Raw genomic sequence first — 6,794 nt, forward strand, 5'->3', positions numbered from 1 at the left:
ACTGTGTAGTTTAGTTGTGATGTCTTTTGTTAATTTGATCATTGATATCTATATATAAGTGGATATGTTGTTTATCAGGTGTTTGTGTGAAAAATTTTTGGAAATCTCATTTTACGCCGTTATGCTGCCGAAATTTCGTCAAACTTGTACTCGATCGGTTATGACACCAATTAATTAACCTTTTATTCTCTCTCACTCATGCCATGAATGTAATATCTAAATGCAACCATTTTTAATACTTTCTTTCTTTGGCTTTTAACTCTTTAAAGTTTTTTACATTAACCCAATCGCAATTCCTATTATAGATTCTACGGGATCTAAACGGTATGCTGTGAGTGGAGCAGAGCATCTCGCTCTGATACCACCGTTGTCACACCCCGTTCACACAGAACCGAGCCAGTGACCTGGTTAACACCAGTTAACCCAAACCTGCCAGGATCATCTGATACAGTATTCCACCACAGCATACACACAACTAAGAAATAGCTCATCAGTTCAGCAGAAGACTTGGTTTACCTGTGAATATTCCCATAATACTTGATACCCGAATTGTGATATAATAGTTAAATACATGTAGGCCCGAAGGCATGATATTTACACAATAAGAGTACAATTCACATATCAAGTACATAAAGGGATCATCAAAAATCAGAGTGTACAGCTCATCTCGGTATCAAAGCTTAGAGCTCAGCTCAGTATCATAGGTTGAGCCCAGCTCGGCATCAAAAGGTAGAGCTCAGCTCGGCATCAAAAGTGGAGCTCAGCTGGGTATCAGAACTGCGGTCCCACAGCACAACTCTCACACGAGCAATCAGTGCCGTGCTCTAACTCCACAGGGACCCACCAGTCCTCTTCAGGGAACTCAACTGTGGGACCCGCCCCGTGTTCATCTGATTGATGACCTGCAAAATCATCTAAAAGAGGTGCACACGTGGGATGAGCTCACTAGCTCAGTAAGTGGAAAGATGGACCACACAGCAGTCCGCACAACAAATCACAACCATATGCACTATATGCTATGCAATACATTTTAAAACACATCCACCTAAGCAACATTACTAAGTCTTTGGTTTAGTGCTACTACAACCACAGTGCGCGTATACTCCGGGTACAAGCCACGAACTCCATCCCACGATACGCCCATAGGGCTGTCGGAGAAGGCCCACCGTGAGTACTCGAAAAAGTAAAACATGCCAACCACCGGCTCACATAAAATAAATGACAGAAATTAAAGGTGCTGACTCTAGCAATTTAAAAGCAGTACGATTGGCCCTCTTGAATATACCACCGGGGTTGCCCAACACCTTAACCCCTATTGGGAAGGGTCATAGCATGGGAAGGCGATATCCTAAACTGCATGCTCCTTTATGACAATAGTACGATTGCATAGTGCCACCACGTCCCATACCACGGGCCACCAATGCAATCGTTTCCAAGCCGACTACGGCATCTAGTCTATTAATGCATCATGCACAATGATGTCAACATTCATCACATAAGCATATCATCACTTGGCATTTAGAAAATAAACACAACACCCATGCATAACAATGTGGGGATGACTAATCTACATAGCATTTTCATGATGGCATGGCTAGACTAGATACGATTAAATTAATGCCAAACAATGCCTTGAAATAAGGCCAAATGTCCTCTCCCCACTTACCTGTAGTGTACAAGGACTCACGCTCGGTACGGGAGAGATCCGGTGTGAGAAGTGTGAGATTTGGTGAACCTATCATGAGTGAGCGGGGTTAGTATTTCACCACTTTGGGATCAAGATTAACACGATCCAATGACAAGATCATGCTTAAAATCCTAAAAGAAGGTCACACATCTATTTTGGGCCCAATCAGACGTAAAAATCACGTTCGGAGCCTCTCGGGTGGGTCGGACAGCCCACCTGCCTAACCCACCAGTCAGACCCACCGGTCTTGACCGACGGGTAGGTCGGTCCACCGATCGACCCGTCGGTTTGACCCGTCGATTGGGCCTGAGGGTCCTGCTAAGATCGGCAGGCAGGGTGGCCCGTCGGTCGGCCCGTCGGTTGGCCCATCGGTTAGGCCCGAGGGTCCTGCCCTCTCAGGCGGGTGCCCACAGGCGGGCCAAATGGCCCACCGGTCTTGGCGGGAAACTGTTGTTTCTTCCCAAACTTCCCCCAACCTTTGGGGATTCAAATTGGGCTTTTCTAAACCCATTCTTCACACATTCAAGGTCTCATAAGATGGTTCTAACCTAGATCTAGGTTAGATTTATGGAATGGGAAGCCATCTTACCTTCTTTGTTCAAGAACTCCTTCAAAACCCCAAAATCACTTCAAATCAACAATGCTTCTCCAACCTTGTAAATACTTCTTCAAATCCTTCAAAATCAACACATAGATCATCTATTAAACCTTAGATTCATCATCTTAAGGGGGATTTACAATATCTCAAGAAACCCTACCCAAATCAAGGGTTTTACTTGGGTATGGTGAAAGTTTAAGGAACCCAGCCTTTGCTCACCTCTAAACGTAGATCTAGTGATGGAGATCACTCTTCCGGCGTCGGAAAGGGAAGATCAAGTTTCGACGCCGCTGAAATCCATCTCTTCTTCCTCTTCCTTCTCTTCTCCTCTTCTTTCCTTTCTTTTCTCTCTCCTCTTTACTCTTCTCACCAACATCCGAGTGTCATAAATGAGAAAAGAAAAAGAAAAACATAAATGCTATATATACTTCTTAAATAACTAAATAATCACATGGGTGGGTCACTCAGGTGGGTGGATGCGCCCACCTATCCGCCCACCTGAGGGCCAAAACTTGGCCAACAAGTGGGATTTTGACAGAATTCAGCCCTCGGCACGAATCTCACTCTTGGCATAAGATGTAATATATGTATGCGCTTTAAAATACGGCTATATACCTACTTTATCCGTATATGGCCTTATGATAGGTGCATGTACACGGCTTGGGTACACCCGTCTCTTCTGGCATTGGCTCGGACTTGTCGAGCCAGCCGGTGTTTAAGGTCACCCTTGGCATCATAGTCCATAAGGAACCCGCTCTAACTCTCTCCGGTTCGGGTCTTGCATGGTTAAACCGGGTCAACCGTGTAATCAGACCGAGTTTAAGAAGTAAGGTATTACACTACACATTCAAGGTAAGTTCTTTTCTTTTACAAATTTCAAGGTTTTTGGTTGTTGTTTCTTCTTCTAACCTAGGTTTTGATCTTCCAAAACCCTAGGTAACCTTCTTCTGCAACCATGTATGGACGCCATGCTCCTCCCCATTGTGCCACCACCCAACAACAATGGGCTCTTCCCGTAGAGGAGTAATATGACCACAAGTTGTTTCGGCATGTGATTGAACAAGATTGCTGGGAGAGCATTGAGTACCAGAATGTTGATCCCGGCAAGTACGTGCGTGTTAGGGACTTCCAATGGTTCCGCATCTATCAACTCTTTGATGCCATAGGGTGGTACCTTATATTGAAGCCGAACATGAAGTACTACCCACGGCTCATAAGGTATTTCTATTGCAACCTAAGATGCCACAACTGTGGTTCTGAGGAGATGAGGATCACCTCGAGGGTGAAGAGGGCCGATATATCCTTTTGCATGGCAGAGTTGGCTGATATCCTAATGGTCTCCAATATGGGGGAACTAGCCTATGCCCTTCCTAAAACCCCATCCTACGAGTTCCAAAATTTTGAAGTCCAGCAAGAGATGGACAATATGCTCACCAATAAGGGATTTGGGTGGGACCATACCGTCGACTATTGGGCTACACCGAAGGTCGTGTGCCGGATTATTCAGCTGAACATACTTCCCACCTATTATGTTTACATGGGGCTTCCGATTTGTCTTCCTTATCTATTGATGTGGACTATGGTGACAAAGGCTGCAGTGGGGGCACGTAGGGCCGGGAACCTCTGCTATGGCCAGATCCTAACTAAGATCTTTTGCCGCTTTGGGGTAGAGTTAAATGACGAGGAGAGTTTGGGGGTCAATGTTCTTGACTTTAACCAGGAGTCCCTGAAGAAAATAACAATCAATATGGGCGAGGTGATAGAGGATAAGGAAGTGGGGCAACCGATGGATGTAGAGTACCAGCAGGGAGATGGTGATGGGGATGGTCAGGACGGTGCCGACCCACTTGCTCCTCCACATGTGCCACCTCCTGGAGTGTTTCACCCACCTAACCTATGGTCTATGGGTACTACTGTTGCCTCCTCCTTTAGGGGCTCTAGGGGGTATGGTTTAAATGACATGATGTCCCGTTTGGATATCACCAACAACCTCCTGAGAAGAATGGACAACCGACTGGAAAGTGTGGACTGTGGCTATTGCCTTCTTGATGCTCAATTGGGAACTATAGATAGGCAGGTAAGGGCAATGGTCTAGTACCTTGGAATTCTTGTGCCTAGAGCTGGAGCACAAGAGCAGAACCAGGCTCAAGACCAGAAGCAGGATCCCAACAACCCTTAGGAGTAGTATCATCTGCATGCTCAGTAGTTCTTTAGGATTTACATGTTTTATGCTTTCCGGCACAACCAGCTTTATTTCTAGTTTTGATGTTCTAGGTTTAGTTATGCACTTTTGTTTCTGATATTTGCTTATTGTTATTTATGAATTCCTATAGCTATGGCTAGTTTAGGATTTCCTACTTTCAGTCATTTTAATTTGAGGGAAGTGGTGTAAAGCTTATGTAATCAAGTTCCTTATCTAGTGAAACGGCTTTGACACCTAAACGCGTCTCCTACTTGTGCATTCTGATATTAATTGTCTTAATTTTTTTTTTAATCCTAATCCCCAAGAAATCAAGGTTTAGGTAGATTTTGAGTTAAGGCAGAGCATCATGCACTGATACCAAGCTATCACACCCCACTTCCAATAATCCCAACTCACCATTAGGGATACCAGTGGTGTGAGTAAGACGCTTACCCGTCTACCAACCTACCAGGATTTCTGATAGTAGTACCTTAATAGTCACATTCTCACATCCTGAACCAAACCATTTGCAACGGAATCAGAGTATAATAGCGGATTATAAATTTAAAATGGGGAATTTATCTAATGATATTACATAATCATAACCATGTTATCTCATTTACAAATATTCATGACTTATACATAATAAGCCCAAAAAGAATACCAATAAATAGTTTAGTATCAAAATCACCCAAATACACCGTGCATCTCAGGGTGCCGCGTATGCACAGTGATCATAGGCACAGTCCTGGTCGTACTCCTCGACATCTGGCATCCACCAGTCACCTACTCCACACTTGGGACCGAAGGAAGTCGGGTCACCACCCAAGGGCACCACTGTACCTGCATCATCATCTAAAAGTGGGATATACGTGGGGTAAGCTTCCAACTTGCTCAGTGAGGGGTGGTGTTCATGCACAATCAAGCACAAACAATCACATATACAATAATTCATAATGACATGAATATAGAAATTAAACACATAGTCTATGATGCGAATGATGTAACCATTTGTTTATTAAACCACCTAACAATACAACTAAGTCTGGAAATTGCTACTACGACATTAGGTTGTATCCTTGGTCCCGGCACTTGCACATCGGTCCCCCAATGATACAAACCTTGGTCATGATTAGGAGCCTGCCAGTCCTGGAATGTGACCATCAGTCACCCAACAAACCCCTGATAACCCCCTTTGGCAGTCACAACACCAGATTTACCATCGTCCACGCCGAACTATTACCCGCCTCCGACAACAATCACATTGTACCGTGGGTGTGGCATTCTGGAAAGGTTCATTGAACATACCACTATTGGTTTATCCAACACCTTATCCCCTATTGGCAAGGGGACGTAGCATAGAGAATGTCACCTAACCACAAATATTCTACATGCCTTGCATAATGATACAATTAGTATAGACCACACGATACCGGAATTACCATTCGCCACAAAGAGGGTCCATTTCCAAGTATAGTCCCGGGATACACGATACCAGAATCACCATAGGCCACAAAGTGTAACCCATGACTATATACCTATTCGAGCATACAAGCAGTTGAGTATGGACTACGCAACACCGGAATTACCACCGCTCCAAAGCATATCCATTTCCAAATGCATTCCTAGAGTACATGATACCGGAATCATCATTGGCCACAAAGTGTAATCCGTGACTACATCTAATCTAATGCACATTATCAATGCATGAATGCAACATCCACACAAAGATCATGGTACTGAAACCATCTCGGCCACACCGGATCCCGTCACACATCTCAACAAACATCACATATTAAAATTCTCATTTTCATATCATAACAATTAAATAAGTAAACATGTTATCATACTCATATTTACAATTAACAATTAAAGAGTATTCATGAATTCTAACACATGTGAGAAATTTCTATAATTTAAACATTTCACAAAATAAAAGTCAGCCATCCCTCATCCCGATTGTGTTTGACTGAATCGGGTTCCAAGTGTATCAACCAGGTGTTCAACTCACTTTCGATCTCATTGTACGTGCGTGTCTCTATCCTAGGTACAAAGGTCATTGGGTGTTAATGTGTGTTGGGAACATCTGAGAGGCCCCACAAGGGTTACACTCAAAGGGCATAGGTACTGTCAACTTTGACAGTTCTGGGAAGTCCACCGCAAACAAGGTGGAATTCCACCAGAAATATCAGTCATATTTCTCGTGGCCTTGGCAGAGGGCTCATAAGAGCCTATGCTTCATCAAAAATATGCCACCGGATTCAGCCCAGGTTGTTTTCAGTGGCTGTTTCCAGTGAAAACACAGAAAGGGCTCATGAGGTTTAGGG

Source organism: Macadamia integrifolia, unplaced genomic scaffold (genome assembly GCF_013358625.1).
Source record: "Macadamia integrifolia cultivar HAES 741 unplaced genomic scaffold, SCU_Mint_v3 scaffold561, whole genome shotgun sequence".
Classification (NCBI taxonomy): domain Eukaryota; kingdom Viridiplantae; phylum Streptophyta; class Magnoliopsida; order Proteales; family Proteaceae; genus Macadamia; species Macadamia integrifolia.